General features: G+C 44.3%; 1 pseudogene; it reads right to left on the bottom strand.

Annotated features, from left to right (window-relative positions):
- Positions 1-17,432: 17,432 nt before the first annotated feature.
- Positions 17,433-18,417, bottom strand: LOC115293340 (annotated as a pseudogene).
- Between the last annotated feature and the right edge of the window lie 2,615 nt (positions 18,418-21,032).

Genomic DNA, 21,032 nt, shown 5'->3' on the forward strand with positions numbered 1-21,032 from the left:
GGTACCCTTGAGAGCCCAGAGTGGGGATCCTTTGAGGATGGGAAAACAGGATGTACAATTCTGGGATTTTATTTTCTACTCCCCAAGTTGTATCTTGATGGTAATGGTAGTTACATGTGTACAACATACACACATCCACACGTGTCAAAACTCACTGAACCTGGAGCCCCTGTGTGGCTCAGTTGGTTGAGTGTCCAACTTCGATTCAGGTCATGATCTTGAGGTTCATGAGTTCGAGCCCCGCATTGCGCTCTATGCTGTCAGTGCAGAGCCTGCTTCAGATCCTCTGTCCCCATCTCTCTCTGCCCCTCCCCTGCTCACACTCTCTCTCTCAAAAATGAACAAACATTTATCTTTAAAAAACTCACTTTAAGAGGGATGCCCTGAATTATATCTCAATACAGCTGATTAAAAATAATTATGCTACAACCAAATTGTTTTTAATTACTTCTTGATTAAGTGATAATTGGCATTAAAAACAAAACCCTTCAGTGGCTCCTATTCACCTATAAGATTAAATTCACACTGCTAAAGAAGATATTTAAAGCTCTCTACTCTACGCCCCCAACCTACCTTCAATAAAGGTTTTTAACCTATTTTGTGTTATGAATCCTTTTGTCAGTCTGGTAAAAACTATGAACTCCTTCTGAGAGTAATGTTTTTCAATGCATAAAACAAAACACATAGGAATACAAAGAAAACTGATTATGTGGAAATTATACAAAAAAATCCCTACACAATTTGTGATCATAGTATATGTTCTTCTTTCTTCACAAGATCTAGCATAAATCTCATCCCTACATAATTTCAAAGTGCCGACAAGATAAATGATAGCTTCAGATGTCTGCGACTGTAACGTGAAATGAAATAACCTGGACTTTTCTTGGTGAGGACGTAACACACACTGCTAATAGTCTTATGGTTTTTTGGCCCACATTCACAATGGAAGGAAATGCTCGATTTCAGTTAGAAGTCAATGAAAATAAAGGTGCATTTTCCCCCTATCAAATTCAGCCTCCCTCCACACATCCCCTCCCCTCTCCTTCATTCCAAGTTAAAAATACCTACCAATGCCTGAGTTTCCCAACAGGCCCCAAGACACCCTCTGCCTTGGTGGAGGGGTCCCTGTCCTAGCTGCAGAGACAGCAGGTAACACGAATACGTGAGTGGGTGCGAGAGTCAGACAGTGGAGGACCGTAACAATGGACACAGAGCCCGTGTGTTTGCTCGGAATGTTCAAAGAAAACTTTTTTTTTTTTAATACAGCAATGTACTGGCCAAATCAAGATTAGCCAGAGTTGGTCAGTGTACAACTCCTGTTTAATCAACCAGAATGCACCACCAGTTCCTTCCTCCCGCCCTCCCCTGCCGCACCCCCAGGAGTTCCCCTTGTGTAGAAAGCCCTTCCCCTCTAATCTCTGTTGATCACAAGGCAGCTAGTTCAGAAGCTGGCATTTCCTGCTTCCCCTAGCTGGAACTCATCTGGCCCGTGTTTGTGGTTCAAATCCTTCTCCGTGTTCTTTTATTTATTTACTTATTTGTAAGCACGGGTCACATCTTGGCTTGTATTGTGTTTACTGCTGTTCATGTCCACCTGCTCTAATCCATCCTGAGGTCCTGGATGGCAGGACACGCCCACGTGTCTTTCTCTTTGCAGCTCTGCGTGCACAGAGCTGAGGGGACATGGAGGGTGAGGCTCATCCCACACAGCAGGCCTCTGCCTCCTCACCTCTCTCTGCCTGTGTCTTTGTCTTTGTCTTTACATATGCGTTCTCAATCTAGAACTAGAACTAAGACTTGACATAACTTTTCTTTTATGGAAGGGCTTATGGTGTGACCACAACCCCCCCGCCCCAGCCAGAACAGTGATGTCACCTAAAGTCTTCCTCCGGAAATGGATAGGCAGTCATTCGATCATTCATTCCTATGATCCCTTAGAAACCAGGCGAGAGCCTACTGTAGAAATGCATCCAGCAGGAATGGGCAGGGCATGCACCCTGTGACACGGGCTTGTGAAACTGCTTCTTAGTAGCCTAGAGATAAGGAACCGAATGCCGCTTCCTGAAGTGTCCTCAGTCTTCCTCTTATGGGGTGGACGCATCCACAAAGAGCGTTCTGTTAATAGGGTTGGTCAGCAGCGCCCAAGGCCCTTTGACTCCCCATAGCTCTGGACTCCATAAAGTGACATTTAAAGCCATGAAATCTAATAAAATCTTACTTTGTATCCTAGTTTTAGAAACGCTTTGCAGTGTGACCTTGAACACATTCCTGAAGATCTCTGAGCCTCCATTTTGTCATCTGTTAAAATATGGGTAGTAATAGCATCTACCCCCCAGGGTTATTGGACGGTTACATGAGTTAATGCATGTGCAGCGCTTACAACAGTGCCTAGTACCTCGTAAGCGCTCAGTGAAGGTCATCAATGCCATCTCCCAATGCACCCGCTGTGGGCTAGGCACTGGGTTAGGCATCAGGTTACATAAAGCTGAACAAAACACAGCTTTTTTTCCTCAAGGAGTTCATAACATAATATAATGCTTTTCTGTCTGTAGACTGGAGAGTTCTATCTGTAGACTGGAGCCTTTTTTTCTGAGAATCTCTTTGTTCATCGGACTGAACAAATAATTTGCTTCAAACATATATGCTTTATTTTTTTAAGTTTATGTATTTATTGAGAGAGAGGGCATGAGCATGGGAAGGGAAGAGGGAGAGGGAGGGAGAGAATCCAAGTAGGCTCCACGCTGCACAAGCAGACTCAGCACAGAGACTGATGTGGGGCTCGATCCCACCAACTGTGAGATTATGACCTGAGTGAAATCAAGAGTCAGATGCTTAACAACTAAGCCACTCAGGCGTTCCTATGCTTTATTTTTTAAAATGTGTGTAGTTACTTTGGTATTAACATGTCAAAATCATTTAGAAAGACTCCTTATTTCATGGTTTTTTTGTCATTCCATATTATCTCAATCAATATTAAGGAAACAAGTGTGATCATATGGTGATTCCCAACATTTTTTGGGAGGATATTAAAAATAGCTTCTTATGATTAAATAGTCTGGATCTACCATTTGAGTGGACAGGATGCTGTGATAGAAACCCAAATAATCATGTTTGCTTAGGCAGAGGGAATTCTACTCTTAAAGAGTGGCAGTCTGTACCAAGATCCTGCAGGATAGAGACTGATTCTCAGGGCATGTTTAACGAAAAGTTTTCAGGTGCACGCCAAACACGTTGGGAACCCTTCACATAAAAGGAAGATGTACAGGGCGCCTGGGTGGCTTAGTTGGTTATAAGTCCTACTCTTGGTTTCTGCTCAGGCCATGATCTCATTGTTCATGGATTTAAGCCCAGAGTTGGGCTCTGCGTGGATAGCTAGAAGCCTGCTTAGGATTCTCTCTCTCCCTTTCTCTCTCTGCCCCTCCTCTCCTCATGCTCTTTCTTTCTCTCTCTCTCTCAAAAATAAATAAATATTTTTTAAAATGTTAAAAACAAAAATAGGAAGATGGTAGGGGGAAACTTCCAACATGATCCCACAGAGAGGGCTTCTGTTCAGGAGCAAACTCCACAGTTTCTTTGATCCAGGTGAGGAGGGAGAAGGTCTCCAAGATTCCCAAGATCAGAGGTGGCGACCAACCTGTAGCTGCTAAATGGGGACTTGTGTGGATGCCTTGTGGGCGTGGCTACCGACGGAGGTTTCCCTAAAGAGACAGGGTTTGCAGAGAAGCATTTGGTCTCTTTCTGCCTGCTGGTGACCTGGAACTTTAGGGAATTAAGAATTGTTCATTCTCATGTGGTCAGTTGCTAACCAGTGGATTTAAGTTCTTAGATCACCTCTGTTGATAATAGATGACAAGATGTGGTGTGTGAGGCGCAGGAAGCATGAGGGGGTTGGACTCTGGTCCTTGTCACAGACTGAACTTTCTGTCTTGGCAGTCCTCCTGGGTAAAGTCTTTCAAAGACCACAATGACTCCTCTGGCAAAATTACCAGGAAGTGTTGCCAGTATGAAGAAACTCATATTCCGAAACTCAGAGATTGGATACGAGTGAACCTCCTACCTTTCTCTTTAAAGTCCCATGCTTGAAAAATAGTTATGCTGCAATGTTTCTTTATAAAGAAGTTCATTAATATTTACATTCTGGTTCAGAGCGAAAGGTCAGTACACTTTGTTGCAGACAGGTCCCGGTGTTCCCTTGATATTTATTTCATTCTTGAGGCACTTGGTGATCTCCATGGAAAAAGAAATCTCCCTGTTTTTGTGGTCTCTTTTGCTTTGTTTTTTGTTTTTTCTTGTCTGGGAACAAATGTGTTTGGTTACTCCCAGAAAAATCACAATGTTGGAATACAGAACCAAGTTTATTGGCTGGCAGATAGCAGACTCTCACTATGAGTTTATTGATTGAGTAAAGAATTATTTTTTGAAGCACCTGGGTGAGTCCATTGGTAAGCATCTGACTTCTGCTCAGGTCATGATCTCGTGGTTTGAGAGTTTGAGCCCGTATTGGGCTCTCTGCTGTCATCGCAGAGCCTGCTTTGGATCCTCTCTCCTTCATTCTCTCCCCCTCCCCTGTCCCCCCCTCCTCAAAAATACATAAACCTTAAAAAAGAAAAGAAATGATTTTTCACTTACCAAACTGTGTTAGCCCTCCTTAGTCCATCCTCATATCTGAAGTATTTTCATTCAAGAACTTGCCTTCTTTTACTCAAAAAGCTGCTATGGGCCTGATGAACAAGTGGTATTGTTTTGCAGGTAAGAGCTTCAGGTTTGCAAACATACCCACATGTTGATTCTAGTTCTGCAAATAACAAGATGGGCGATCCTGAAGAAACAACTCTGGAACCACAGTTTCTTCTTCATTAACATCTGTTCATCAACAACACTAACGGGCAACTAATGGAGTGGGAGAAGATATTTGCAAATGACATGATCGATAAAGGGCTCGTATCCAAAATATATAAGAACTTATACAACTCAACACCCAAAAGACAAACAATCCAATTTAAAAAATGGACATAAGACATGCACAGACATTTCTCCAAAGAAGACATAGAGATGGCCAACAGAGACATGAAAAAATGATTATCATGTTATCATCAAGGAAATGCAAATCAAAGCCCAATGAGATAGCCCCTCACACCTGTTAGAATGTCTAAAATCAACAGCACAAAAAACAACAGGTGTTGGCAAGGATGTGGAGAAAAAGAAGCCCTCTCGCACTGTTGGTGGGAATGTGCACTGGTGCAGCCACTCTGGAAAACAGGTTGGAGGTTCCTCAAAAGGTTACAAAAAGAACCACTTTATGATCCAGCAATCACACTACTAGGTATTTACCCAAAGAATACAGAAACACGAATTCAAAGGGATACATGCACCTCGACGTTTCTAGCAACATTATTTATAATAGCCAAGATATGGAAGCAACCCGAGTGTCCATTGATTGATGAACATAAAAAACCCAGCCATAAAAAGAAAGAAATACTATCATTTACAATGACATGGAGGGTATTATGCTAACTGAAATAAGTCAGTCAGAGAAAGACAAATACCATATGATTTCACTCATATGTGGAATTTAAGAAACACAAGAAATGAGCCAAGGCAGAGGGGTAAAGAGAGAGACAGAAAGACACCAAGAAACAGACTCTTAACTCTAGAGACCAAACTGATGGTTACCAGAGGCGAGGTGGGGTGTGGGGTGGGTGAAATAGGTGATGGGGATTAAGGAGGCACTTGTCATGATGGGCAGCGGGCGATGCGTGACAGTGTGGACTCACCGTATCGTATACCTGAAACTAGTATCACACTACGTCAACTAGCTGGAATTAAAAACTTCTAAAAAAGCACATGGAAAAAGAAAATGTGTGTTCAATAAAACCTACCTTATAGAGCTGTTGGAAGAATGAAATGAAATAAAGCAGGTTTCCCCAAATTTCAGTCATTTGCAACTTGCTTGCACATTTTTTGCCTATGCCATTATTCCCTTAACGTTTGCTTTAAATTAACTCAATTTTTAAGACAGATCAATTTCAAAGGATAAATGGACACTCACCACCTCCCTGGTGATCGAAGTGATAGAATTTCAATGCAAAACTAAATGTAATGGAGAGTAACCAATATTATTCATTCTGCCTGGATATTTTTGCCTGCAAAGGTCTCTGTCTTGAGGTCAGTTCCCCCTGTCTGAAAGAAAGATGTTGGTCAGGTGTTAAAGACTTATCAGCCCCGACCTGACACTTTCTTTTTATTTAATCCAAAGAACTGAAAAAACAATCAAAAGGAACTTTTTCATTCTTGGGCTCTCTATAACTTAATACTCTGCTTTTATGCCTCGTAATATTGTCTCAGATATCACCAATGGCTGGTGCATCCCGTTTTAGGAAACTGAGATAAAATTTATGAAGATTCTGTGTTTCTCAGTGAAAGGACAGACATACCCCGAAGATACAGCTGGGCAGCATCCTGTACAAAAGAGCAGATATCTGCTTAGAAAGTGTAGTTGAACATAGAAAGGAAGGAGGGAAATGCTTCTCTGGAACGCCTCCGGCTATTTCTGACTTCCACACTGGACCAGAGTCAATTCCTAAGTTGACGGTGGCTTCTCAAACCTAGAACTCACTCCTGGCCTCCAGGAAGACTGGGAGCCCACACACATCCTCAGAGCTCTCTGCTGCCGGAAGTGTTCTGAAGATAATGGAGGGAGAAGCCCTTTTCAAAACTCAAAACCCATCCGAGTCTCCACCTCCTTAGAGTGGATTGGGCCGAGTGACCCCCCTGTACCTCAGATTGGGACTGTACATGGAGACAAAGTCTTTAGAGAAGTAATTAAGGTAAAACAAGGTCTCATCTGACTTGTGTCTTAAAGGAAGAGATTAGGACAGACACGAACAGCCAGAAGAGGGTCACAACACACCTGAGAGAGGCCTCAGAAGAACCAACCTTGCTCACACCTGATCTCAAACTTTGAGCTTCCAGAACTGGGAGGCCATGAATTTCTGTTTTGTAAGCCCCCACCCTGAACCCCGCCCCTGTCCGGGGTAAGTTGCATCCAATGATATGACAAAACAAATGGGCAAAAATCACATGAAACAGTTACAGAGGGCATGCCTCCCGTCAGAACAAGGGGACACGGGCTGAACAGGTCATCATCCATGGGCAGTGACACCCAGGGCCGTGCACGGGCTGGTGTGGTTGAGAGAGCCAGGGTGGTCTGACTTTGATCATCTGTCTTCTCATGTCCCCTCAGTCTGGCCGTCTAAATTCTTGCCATGACAGACAAAAACCCACAAAAAAACCAAACCAAACCAAACCAAAAAACGGTGGGGGAAGGCGAGTCCAGAAAAGATTTAGGTATTTTGTCAGCTTAGAGGATAGATTTTAGTGAAGTTTATATAATCTTGGTAAGAGACCGAGACATTGGATTATCTTAAATGCAAAACAGAAATCTGTTTCTGAGCCTGCTCGAGTCCCAGATAAGCTTATTTTTTTCCCTCCTTTGACCTTTTCCTCGCTTGTATTTCTTCAGCACGAAAATAGCATTTCCACTGTGTGGTAGCTCTGTCCTATGCCTATGTTCTAAGGTGATGTGCACTTACATTCTTTTGTCTTTCCCTATGCCTCCTTCCTGTCATCACTGTGTCAGCTAAAGGCTCTAACTTCGGGGCACCTGGTTGGCTCAGTCTTCATGTATCTGACTTTAGCTCAGGTCATGATCTCACCGTTCGTGGGTTTGAGCCTCAAATTGGGCTCCTTGCGATTGATTCTCTGTTTCCCTCTCTCTCTGCCCCTCCCCTCACTCTCTCTCTCTCTCTCTCTCTCTCTCTCTCTCAAAAATAAACAGTAAAAAAACAAGGCTCTAACTTCCAGCTTTGACCACCATCTTCCCTCTCACTTCTGTGTCTTTCTGAGCTGTCATGTAAGACACTTTGCTAAAGTGCCAGTTAATATTTAAGTCCATTAAGCTCATCATGCATTCTCTCTGCTCATGGTTCACCCAGAGAATTCAGCACGGCCAGTATCTCAAAAGCTTTCCCTCCTAGAGCTCAGGGTAAATTCTCTGGTGACTGTGCACCTTTGTGACTAGCTCCCAGAATTCAGATTGTCCCCAACTAGTTTGTAAAATGTTGGCCATTGGACATTCTGTTTCTTGAGAAAAGTTCTCCGCGCCCCATGCATCCGAAGTTCAAATAGGACTTCTATGGATATCATCTAAAATCGCAAACCTTGGCCAGACGGGCCAGCTTGAAGCACATCCAACCAGTTCACCCAGGAGTAGTGGCAGCGCTAGCGATGAGTAATCTTATCTCCTGATCGGCCACGAGGAGGGGGCAGGAGGAAAAAGAACAAGATAAAAAAGACGCCCTCAGACCTCCAGGTAAACAGCGGGTCACTCAAGTTCCAGGAACCTCTAGTAACTCGTGTGACCTGCCAGCGGCACGGAAGACGAGGCCTGCGTGTTAGAAACCCGGGTCCGAACAGCGGCTCCCCGTCCTGGGTGGAAAGGCAAGAGTGACTACTGCCTGCTTTTCTGTTATTTTTGGTTTTTGTTTGTTTTTTGTTGGCTTGTTTTCTGTTTTATGTGGTCACCGGTTTTCTTCTTGGGAACACGTCCCTCCCTCTGAAAGGTTTTCCCGGCCTGATTCCGGCCTGATCTCTTGGTTATACAATGTGTTCTGATTCAAACATTTTTGTGAAGCCTCAGCCTGTGAATGGATCCTTTATTCTGCCTGAAAGTTTCTGTGCAGCTGGAGTTTAGAAAATCTGCTGAGTTCTTAACCCTGTATTTCTCCTCACACACCTTGGGTGGCCCTGTGGGAAATCCCGTGTTCTCTTTTCCTTCTTAGAGAACTCCTCGTTCCGGGGTGCTTGGGTGGCTCAGTCAGTTGAGTGTCCAACCTCAGCTTGGGTCATGATCTCGAGGTTCATGAGGTTGAGCCCTACATTGGGCTCTCTGCTGTCAGCATGGAGCCTTCCTCAGATTCTCTCTCTCCTCCTTCCCCACTTGAACTCTCTCTCTCAAAATAAATAAATAAACTTTAGAAAAAGTACTTTAAAAAGAAAGGCATAGCACTCTTGTGAACACTTTTGGCGGCACCTTCAAAATTCACGAAGAGCAGGCAACCTCCCAGCACCCGGGCACCAGCGGCCTCTGAGAGCAGCCTGGGGGTCTGTCCACCACAAAGCATGCCCTCACACCATGTCTTTTTCCTCCCCTCTTATCTCCTGGCTCATTTTTCTAAAAAATGTCTTTGCCATGACCTTCCGTCGCAGGAAATAGACGAGTTAACTAGGGGTGAATATTGGTAAGGCGCCATCCTTTGCACATCACATTAAAGACAAGCATGTTTTCCAGCTTCACACCTGCGCACCAGGTTTATTCCCTTTACAACAGGCGTGATACCAGAAGTCATTCACTCAGTCCTTCATGGACGGACATGAATCAAGGAGGGGGCACTGTTTTAGACTCAAACACCTGTATGAGCAAGTCATACAGCCCCTGATCTCACCCACTCACCTGCTGGCTGAGCACAAGGCCCTTAACAGCTCTGCCTACCCTCATGGAGCCTCCTTCCAGAGGGCCCCTGCAGCAAACAGGCGGTCAGGTGGCCCCCGACAATCCCATCTTCCGTTACTCACATCCTCGGCTTGAGTGTGGGTCAGACCTGTGACCTCCAGTGATAGAATGTGACAAAGGTCATGGGATATCCCTTCAGGGGTTACAAGAGGATCTACAAGACTTTATCTTGCTTGCATACTCACTCTAGAAGCTCCTGAACTGACTTGGAAGACGTATAGGACTTTAGTGAGAGAGCCATGTGGCAAGGGGCAGAGGGCAGGTGCCTGCCAACAGCCAGCAATCAGCTAGGGCCCTTGGGCCTACAGCTGTAAGGAACTGAATTCTGCGGTCACCTGAGCGAGCGGGGAGGTGGAATCTTCCCCTGTCGGGCCTCCAGATGAGAACGCAGGCTGCCCCGATGCTCTGACTCTAGCTGTGTGAGATGCAGATAAGCCACTCCTAGGCTCCTAACTCCCAGAAGCCACGAGGTAACACATGGGTGTGTTTTAAGTGGCCAATTTGTGGTAGTTTGTTAAGTAGCATTGCAGACGAATACAGAGGCCCTGTGGACATGAGAGTAAGCCAGCCAGCACCACCCCACGGACCCTGAGAGCCAGTTAGGCTGCATCTCTGTAGGTCCTTGGATTGCTGCTTGTGAGCTCTCCCCAAAACTTCTCTGAGCTGGGCAAATGTGTTTACAACCTCCCTGGCTCCTGGGTCTCCTTAAAATCAGAGAAATGATGGAGCAGAGTTGTCTGCAGCAAGACCATGGATAAGGAGAAATCCCTGAAAAACTGTTTAAGTTGAGCACTATGTCACAGAAGAGATTGAAGACGTGCAGTCTCCCATCCCCCCACACTCAAGTACTTTCCAGACTCCATATTCCCAGTGTTGGAGGGCTTGTCTCAAAGGATGTGATAACTTTCTCTTCTATCATTCATGAGTTCAACACACAGATTTTTAAAAAATATTTTTAATTTTATTCTTTTTTTTGAGAGAGAGAGACAGAGTGCAGGTGGGAGAGGGGCAGAGAGAGAGGGGACACAGAATCCCAAGCAGGCTTCAGGCTCTGAGTTATCAGCACAGAGCCTGACATGGGGCTCAAACCCAGAAATCACAAGATCATGACCTGAGCTGAAATCTTACGCTTAACCAACTGAGCTACCAAGGTGCCCCATGAGTTCAAAACACAGATTTAATTTCCTCATCAGTAAAATGAGTGTAATAATAGTCCCAAATAGGTGTCATGAGAGGAAATTAATTAATTTCTATAAATCATAGAAATAACTTCTTAGCTGGTGCATCTCCTGTAAACACTGTATAACTATGTGTTATTTTAATGATGCTGTTAACACTGATGTAGTTTGTAGCATTGTTTATTAGTGTAGCCAGGCAGTAACCTAGACACGGGGAATAGAGATATAAATAAGACATGACCTTGCCCTTTAGCTGGCTCCTTATTTATCGAGTTAGTGAGATAAGTTCTGAACAGAGAAGTAAGCAAGACAGGAAGTTTTATGAAGCAGGGGCTTGAAATAGCAAAATAGTCTATGTCACTGAATTAATAGAACTAGATGGGAATAGTTAAATATTCAAAAGAGGGGAAAAACAACTCATTACCCAATAGGTTCTCTTTCCCATTTGTGGGATCCCACAGGGAGGGAACATTTTGACCAATTTGGATACAATTCTGGTAAGAATAGAATTTCTATCTTGAAGTGAGGGACTTTGTTCCAGTCCATAGCAATAATCAGTTTCTTGAGACTTTTCCTAGACCTTTCCCTAACTACTCTGTACAAATAGTGCTTTGTTTTTCTGGCATAGAATGGATGGAGAGGAATTCTCCAGCGCTTTTCTCCTAATCTCTGACTCTACCAGGCTTTATAAATGTTTGCATAGCAAGTGAAACCAGAGGTTTTGATGTCCTCTCCTGGTCTCTCATAAGATGCCTGCATTTTCACCACTGGGGGTCTTCACAGCTTGAGATCTTGGTATGAAAGTCCCTGTCACTACAGCTTTATGTCCCCAGAGGGTGAAGCATTATGTCTGGGGGTGCCTGCAAGGGTGTTTCTGGAAGAGACTCTCATTTGCATTGGAAGGCTGCATAAAGAGAGCCTTCAACAATGTGGGCGGGCCTCATCTAGTCCACTGAGGGACTGAATAGAAGAAAATGGTGGACGAAGGGTGAACTTGCTCATTTTGGTTGAGCCGAGACATTCATTCATCTTCTCCTGCCCTCAGATATCGGCGCTTCTGGTCCTCCGGGAGCGCAGGCCTTCAGACTCTGTCTGGGATTTATGTCATCAGGCCCCCTGAATGCCCCCTGGATTTGGACTGAATGACACCACTGGTATTCCTGGTTCTCCAGGGTGCAGATTGCATGTGGTGCATCTTGGACACCATAATTGCCCGAGCTCAATCCCATAATGAATTCTCTCTTTTATACCTCTATCTATCTCCTTGAGGTTCTGTTTCTCTGGAGAAACACACACTTCTTCATATATCAGCTAATGAACACATAGCTTTGCTAAATGAATATTTGAATTTGAATTGGCTTTGCTGTTTATTTCTTAGAGTGGAGGACATGTGAAAATGGTAGGGTCTGTAATGATTAAAAAGAAGGGCTTGTGATAGAATCTAAGCTCTACTACTCTCTTGAGTAAGGCAAACGTTCTAAGCCTCCTCTTCCTACAAAATGAGCATACCATTACTTAATTGAGATCACATAATTAATGAGATGGTTTGTGTGAAAATACTCAGCCTAGAAGTAAAGCAGTCAGTAATCATTAACTGCCCCTGTTGTGTTTTGATTGGGACTCAGGAAAAGGAGAGAGGAGGGGGGATTAAGAACTCAGGCACTGGCTGACACCATATGGAAGAGACAGGGGAGGGGGTGCAGGAGGAAGTATTTAAAAATGGTGTTGGTGGAGAGCTACATATTTCTCTAAACTCCTCATCTCACAAAAGGCCAATTCTGGGTGTTGACACCTTGTGCAAATGCATGCTGCAAGAACATCATACTTATTCCCCATCAAATTCCTGGGATTCAGATGCTTTTTTTTTTTTTTTTAATGAACTCCACACCCAACATGGGGCTTGAACTCATGAGGCTGAGATCAAGACTTGGACACTCTATCACCTGAGCCAGCTAGGTGCCCCCAGGTGCTTTTAGTATATGTTTTCCAATCAAGTGTGGTGAGCAGAATAACGGTCCACCAAAGTTGCCCACGTCCTAATTTCTAGAATCTATAAGTGTGTTACCTGACATGGGAGAAGGGACTTTGCAGATGTGATGGAAACGTTAAGTCTTGATATGGGGAAATTAGTCTGGTTTATCTGAGTAACACCCATCTATGCATATAAGTTCTTAAAAGCAGAAGAAGAAGGCAGAAGAGTCCATCAGAGGGATGTAGTAGAATAAAAAAATCGGAGAGATTCAGTGCCTGAGAGGCGCTTGACCCCTGTTGGTGGCTGGCGGCTGGAGGAAGGAAGCCAGGAGCCAAGGAATCCAGGCTGTGTCTAGAACCTCAGGGAGGCCTCAGCCAGCCGAGAAACGGGGGCATGGTCCCCAAACCAGAAGGAACTGGATTCTGCCAACAACCTGTATGATCCAGGGAACGAATTGTCCCCTGGAGCCTCCGGAAAGAAATGTGGTCCTGCTGAAACCTTGCTCTCAGCCCAGTGAGGCCCACGCTGGGCTTCTGATGTGGGGAAATGTAACCTAATGCATTTTGCTGTTTGAGCCACTAAATTAGCGGTAATTTGTTTTGGGGGCAATACAATACTAACACACAAAGGTAAAGACAAAAGCTTCATTTAATTCCATTTATTCATTCATTCACTCACTTATTCATTTTTTCAAGCAATCACTGAGGAGCTAAAGCGAACAAGGCCCTGAGCCAGTTGCTGGTCATAAAAGCATGAGTAATAAGAAGAGCCAGTCCCGACTCTCAACAGATTATAGGAAGTCAGTGGAACGACCAGAAAAAGGCTTCAGACTTTGCAAATAACTTGTTCTGCCTTAATTCTCTGAACTGCTCAACCTTTCCTCCTGCCCACAATTTCAAAACAGTTAGTCACCGTGGGAGTGTGTCATGTTTTGCAAACTCGTTGGCATGAATGTAGTATGGGCAAGCTCAAGAAAAACTAATGGATTTTCCCCCGTTGGCCTGTGTCCAGTGAGATCACGGCTTCAGTGCCCTTCGCTGCAGGGCTGTGGCCACTTCATAAACACCCACATCACACTGCTGCTTCCCAGGGGCACGGTGGCATCTTCTTGCCTAGGCCAGCGCTTCCCAAAGCTTGGTGTGTCTGGAAATTATCTGGAAGGCATATTGAACTACACATGCCTGGGCCCCCAACCCAGAGAGTCCAGTTCAGTAGATCTGGGTTGGGATCTGAGAATCTGAATTTCTCATAGTTTCCCAGATGGTGCTTCCTGTCCACAGGGCGCACTCTGTGAGTCTTTGGTGGATCGCTCCTTATTTATTGACGAATCTGGCTGATGGAACCAGGAGGATCAGAAGCAGACAAACCTCAAGACTATGCAGCGTACCTGCCAGCCGGTGTCATACTTTTGAATACCTGAGCCCTGATTAGTCCCCCCCCCAACCCCGCCCCACAAGTCCTTCCATTTTGTTCCCAGACAAGACTAACAGGGATGCCCTGCAACTTGCCAAAACCTCAGACCACTGAGAAGCGAGAGAGAGGAAGGGAGAGCGAGCAGTAGTTTGCTGGCCAGGAAGTCCAGACAGAGGGGCCTGGTGCCCTTGCCATCACACACAGCATCCTCCCGGAGAAGGTTCGGACAAAGTGTCGTAATCTCTAATTGTGCAATTCAGCCTAAGAACAGAGCATGTGTCCCGCTTGAGGGGCAGGCAAAGGGATTGCACAATGTGCTCTGGGGACACTGAGGACATCACATGATACTGCCGCCTCTCCCCAGCCGCATCCACTAATAGCCCCTCCCCAAATTCTGTTGTCCTTGGTTTCCCTCGCTGCCATCCTTTCATGAACTCTTTCAAGCCCAAGGGCCACGGGGAGGTACTGACACACAGGTGCAAATGACTGACTGCTCAGTCCTCTAACATCGTCCCTCTGCAGATCTTTCATGCGTGCTGTGACATGGCCATAACCCTTAACATGATGATTCCAGGCAGTGATCTTGCTCGAACTCCCGAACTGAGTACCTGCACCTGCCACATCACTTCAGCCTTGTGGATCCTGCTTCCTCTTTTTAAGATTCAGAAAGAGAAGATGGGGTTTGGGTCCATTGTTTGGAAAAATCAAATTGGAATTCCAAAGCATCTGCTCCATCATTTGAAAGAACAGAAGTGTCATAAATCAAAAATTTGTCAAATAGTTCTTGCTGGATTAAAAAGAAAACTATCAGTCTTGTTGTCGAAATTGGCTTTTGCCTAGGGCCTCTTTCTAGACCAGAGATCTTCCTAGAGCTTTAGGAAGATGGTATATCTCCAGAAAAGAGTTGTAAAATTATTTCCTTTGTGCATCGTCTCTGCAAAATGAGAAAGCTTTGTCTGATGTGAATCTCTTTTCTTTTAGTGAGACTAACAGATGACTATTGCTTTTATTTGTTAAATAATTATTTAGGGTTTTTTTGCTCTAAGGCAGGGATTCTTAACTTATTTTGTGCCATGAACCTCTATGGAGTTTGGGTGATTCCTACAGACCCCTTTTAAGAATACTGTCTTGGGGCACCTGAGTAGCTCAGTTGGTTACATGCCAAACTTCAGTTCAGGTTATGATCTCACAGCATGTGAGTTCAAGTCCTGCATCAGGCTCTGTGCTGACAGCTCGGAGCCTGGAGCCTTCTCTGGATTCTGTGTCTCCCTCTGACCCTTCCCTGCTCACACTCTGTCTCTCTCCTTCAAAAATAAATAAGCACCAGAATTCTTCACAGAGCTAGAATAAACAATCCTAAAATTTGTATGGAACCAAAAAAGACCCCGAATAGCCAAAGCAATCCTGAAAAAGAAAACCAAAGCCAGAAGCATCACAATCCCAGACTTCAAGCTGTATTACAGAGCTGGAATCATCAAGACAGTTGGTACTAGCACAAGAACAGATACTCAGATCAATGGAACAGAACAGAGGACCCAGAAATGGACCCATAAACATATGGCCAATTAATCTTTGACAAAGCAGGAAAGAATAGCCAATGGAATAAAGAGAGTCTGGGAGAACTGGACAGCGACGTGCAGAAAAATGAACCTGGACCACTTTCTTACATCATACACAAAAATAAACTCAAAGTGGATGAAAGAGGGGTGCCTGGGTGGTTCAGCCGGTCAAGTGTCCAGCTTCAGCTCAGGTCATGATCTCACAGTTCATGGGTTTGAGCCCCACATTGGGTTCTGTGCTGAGCTCAGAGCCTGGAGCCTGCTTCAGATTCTGTATCTCCATCTCTTTATGACTCACCCTGGCTCATGCTCTCTTTCTCTCTCTCTCTCTCTCTCTCTCTCTCAAAAAAAATGGATGAAAAACCTAAATGTAAGATAGAAAACCATTAAAATCTTTGAGGAGAAAGCAGGCAAAAACCTCTTTGACCTCGGCCACAGCAACTTCTTACTAAACATGTCTCTGGAGGCAAGGGTAACAAAAGCAAAAATGAACTATTGGGGCCTCATCAAAATAAAAAGTTTCTGCATAGCTAAGGAAACCATCAGCAAAACTAAAAGGCAACCAACGGGATGGGAGAAGATATTGCAAACGACCTATCAGATAAAGGCTTAGTATCCAAAAGCTGTAAAGAACTTCTCAAACTCAACACCCAAAAAGCAAATAATCCAGTGAAGACATGGGAAAAAGGTATGAATAGACAGTTCTCCAAAGAAGACATCCAGATGGCCAACCGACACATGAAGAAATACTCACCATCACTTATCGTCGGGGAAATACAAATCAAAACCACAATGAGGTGCAACCTCACACCCATCAGAATGGCTAAAATTAACAACTCAGGCAATGGCAGATATTGGTGAGCATGCAGAGAAAGGGGATCTCTTGGCCCTTCTGGTGGGAGTGCAAACTGGTGCAGCCACTCTGGAAAACAGTATGGAGGTTCCTCAAAAAATTAACAATAGAATGGCCCTATGACCTGGCAATTGCACTACTAGGTATTTATCCAAGGGATACAGGTGTGCTATATTGAAGGGGCACATGCACCCCAATGTTTATAGCAGCAATATCGACAATAGCCAATGTTTGGAAAGAGCCCAAATGTCCATCGATGGGTGAATGGATAAAGAAGATGTGGTGTATATATACAAGGAGTATTACTCGGCAATCAAAAAGAATCAAATCTTGCCATTTGCAACTATGTGGATGGAACTAGAGAGTATCATGCTAAGTGAAATTAAGTCAGTCAGAGAAAGACAAATATCATATGACTTCATTCATATGAGGACTTTAAGATACAAAACAGATGAACATAAGGGAAGGGAAGCAAAAATAATATAAAAACAGGGAGGGGGGCAAAAACATAAGAGACTCTTAAATATGGAGAACAAACAGAGGGCTGCTGGAGGGGTTGTAGGAGGGGGGATGGGCTAAATGGGTAAGGGGCTTAAGGAATCTACTCCTGAGATCATTGTTGCACTAAATGCTAGCTAACTTGAATGTAAATTTTTAAAATTAATTAAATAAAATGCTTAAAAAAATTAAGAATACTGGTTTTGTTTTGGTTTGGTTTGGTTTTGCTGCGAACAGCTTTATTGTTTTCATTTGGGCAAGACTGAGAGAGGGCTCCCGGGTGGTTAAAAGGCTGCCTAGTGGCTGCAAGGAGAGACTCGGGCACAAGCCCTAGCACCTGCGGGACGCCAGAGGGACCCTCCCAAAGGCTGCTGGGCTCCGGAGCCTTCTAGTCGTGCTTGAGGGTGAGCCTTTCGAAGAGACACTCCCCCAGCCCAGCCTGGGGGCTGGAGAGCCTGCGGAGATTAGTTAGGTTGTGGCCCATCTTCTTGATGGGTTTCACCTCCTCATCTAGAAGCTGATTCTCCAGGAAGTCACAGAGATGACCTAGCGCATGCGGATCCAAAAGGGCCTGGTTCAGGTTCTTGTCCAGAAGCAGGGCGGCTTCCGCAGCGTCCAGGATTTTACCTCTACTCATGTTGGGCAACTTCCGCAGGTCCAGAAAGAGGGCGCCGCCCGGGCTGGTTCTGCATCTTCAAGGGACGCTCAGCGCCCTCCCGCTTCTCCTCGGCCACTGTCGGGAGAAGGGGTCCACCCCCTCCAGAGTCACGTTGTCAGATCGAAATGGAAACCTGGAGAGAGGTAGGTATAAGAGGCCAGCAGGTGCACGTCCGCCAGGCGGCCTCCACCTCGGTGGAGTAACTCCGATTCTGAATCTGGGCACTTGTGGTTGGTGGTAACGAGGGGCTAAGTTAAAAATAGGGTGTTGGCTGGTCCTGGAGGCAGAAGGTGGGCAAGGAGATGGCTCCAAAGGTTGCGACTGGAAAAAAGGTTGGAAGGTGGTAGGGGCTCCTAGAAGGGGCGTCCCTGGGTCTATTCTGTCCAAATACTGTTGAAGCAAGAGACAGATTCGCAGGAGCGCCTGGCACACTGCTAAGAATACGGTTTTAACAAACCAACGAAAAGGAGAAATAGACCCACGCCTATAGAGAATAAGCTGACGGTTTCCAGAGGGAAGAAGAAATGGGGGGGATGGGCAAAACAGATGAAGGGGAGAGGGAGATACAGGCTCCCAGTTATGGAGTGATTCAGTCATGGGAATTAAAGGCACAGCATCGGGGATACAGTCAATGGTATTGTAATAACGTGCTATAATGTCAGGGGGTGGCTCCACCTGTGAGCACAGTGTAAGTATGGAGTTGTTCAGTCGCCATGTCTACACTTGAAACTCATGTAACATTGCATGTCGACTATAAACAAAAGAAAAAGAGAATAGTGTTGTAAATGCATTAAAAACACCACCCAGAAAAGCTACAAGTTATCTAATAAAGAGATACCCAAATATCAAGTCGAATTTGTAATTTAATAACACATATGCTTCTTTATTAATTTATTAATTACAGTCTAGCAGGCCCATGACCTACTCTAGTTTTGAGGTAGTGATGCACAGTAATGGTGTTCTGAGATACTGCAGCAAGCGTAATGGGTATGAATAGATCTCTGATTTCCATTGGAGATGTAGACACCCTTGTCTATTACTGTGGTTTATTGTCCACACTCTTAACTGAGGGAGATTCTCATTTCAGATAGGGGTTAGTGAAAATAAAGAGACCGTTATTCCCATCCAGGTTTATGGACTCTGTGAATTCTATCCGTATATATCCTTGGGAGTCATTGGACCACAGGATGCAAAAGCATCCCTGACTTTCTTTCTTTCTTCTTTTGTCTCCTTTTTTCTTCTTTCTTTCCTTCCTTTCTTTCTTTCTTTCTTTCTTTCTTTCTTTCTTTCTTTTTCTTTCTTTCTTCTCTGTCTTTCTGTCTTTCTTGTTTATTGATTTATTTTTAGTAATCTCTACACCCAATGTGGACCTCGAACTCACAACCCTGAGATCAAGGTCACATGCTCTTCCAACTGAGCCATCCAGACATAGAACACCCCAACTTCAATTTCTCCTCTCCCTTGGAACTTCTTTTCATCAACTCTAAATGGTAATGATTTTGAGAAGATTTCTATAGCAAATGGAGGCCATTGTCTTTTTGTGGGGGAACATTTCAAAGCTTCCAATGGAATTTCAGGAAGTATAATGATCAAAGACATTGACCTCATGGAGTTTTAATTATTCTGGCAACAAACCAATCCAATGTCTTTGAAAACTTCCTAAAAAAATTGAAATATATATACCAAATATGAAAAAAAAAAAGAAATTTGTTCTCCTCAGCCTCCACTTCTACTCCCTTGCCCAGAAGGGAATCTCTGTTAACAATGAATTTATGGGATACATACTTCACAATTCTCTGATCTTCATATGCTGAAGGGAATGTGGATTATTATTGTACTTGGCACTAACCAGCAAAAAGCAACGTGCTCAATTTATTTCAGCAAGTTTAATATCTGATGGTTCAGGCTCCCAAAGAGAGATTAGCTATATTTTCTCTCAATGTCAAAAATCCCAGGGAGGTTTTCTCAAAACCTATCTTGGGTCAGATGCCAACGCTTGGTCCAGTCACTTAGCTGCAACAGATGTAGCCTTGGATTAAGTTAATTCATGAGTGTTTCCGCTGCAACCATGTAAACAGGTGGGTTGGGGGATTTTGTCCTTCCAGAATGCAGATGCCCCCACCAACCAACCTTTAGAAGGCCGGGTAGTGCTTTGTCCTCAGTCTAAACAGAATGGAAGCCTTCATGGAAAATGCGAGAACTTTCTTTTTGTTCTGAACAAGGACTCATTCTTTTTTAAAATCATTTTTTATTAATATAAAGTAATGCACAAGAAACAGAATTGAGGTCTTTCAAGTGCAATAGGAGTAAACAATACATATGTATCTCCCATCTCTTTAAGAAGCTCTGCCAACTGTGTGGGCCATTATTTTCTTCTTGCCTTTGTCCTTTGACTGTTTGGATTTAAATGTTTACGTCGGTGGTCATGACCCTTGACTACAATTTAGAATCACGTGGGGAGGGGCATCTGGGTGGCTCAGTTCTTAAGCCTCTGACTTGTGGTTGCAGCTCAGGTCATGATCTCAGTCCTGAGATTGTGCTTGGCCTCAAGCTCTGCCTTGATGGACAGTGCAGAGCCTGCTTGGGATTCTCTCTCTCTCTTTCTCTGCTCCTCCCCTGCCCATGCACTTTCTCTCTCTCTTTCTCTCTCAAAAATAGACAAACAAACATGAAAGAGATTCATCTGGAGAACTTCTAAAACTGCTCATGCCTGGGTCCCATCCCAGACATTCTGACACAATCGATTTGGGGCGTGCCCTGGTCATTGGGTTTGTTTGTTTGTTTTTTTCTGAACCCTCAGGTGATTCTTGGCCTTTTGTTTTTTTTAAGTGGCTCCACATTTCATATGGGGCTTGACCCCTTGACCCCAAGATCATGAGTCACATGCTCTACCAACTGAGCTAGCCAGGTGCCCCGTCCTGGGGTGACTTTTCCAGCCAGAGTTGAGAACCACTGACTTACGCCATTCTCCTATTCTTGTTAGTTATACCAGTAATGCGTAAATACAATCTTGTGAAGCTTTTTTTTCAAATGTGGTTCTCAATGTTTAAAACAGTTTTCAAGGTACGTGGAATAGAGATTCTCAAAACTCTGACATGCAGCACAATTACCTGAGCCTATATTCAACATGCAGACTCCATGATTGTTCTGATTCATTAAGTATGAGCTGGGATTCAGGAATATGTATTTTTTTTTAAACTCCCCCTTTTCCCTTCAATTTTTTTAAATGTTTATTTATTTTTGAGAGAGGGACAGAGAAAGAGGGAGACCCATAATCTGAAGCAGGCTCTATGCTCCAAACTATCAGCACAGACCTGACACTGGGCTTGA

This window comes from Suricata suricatta, chromosome 6, assembly GCF_006229205.1.
Source record: "Suricata suricatta isolate VVHF042 chromosome 6, meerkat_22Aug2017_6uvM2_HiC, whole genome shotgun sequence".
Lineage (NCBI taxonomy): Eukaryota > Metazoa > Chordata > Mammalia > Carnivora > Herpestidae > Suricata > Suricata suricatta.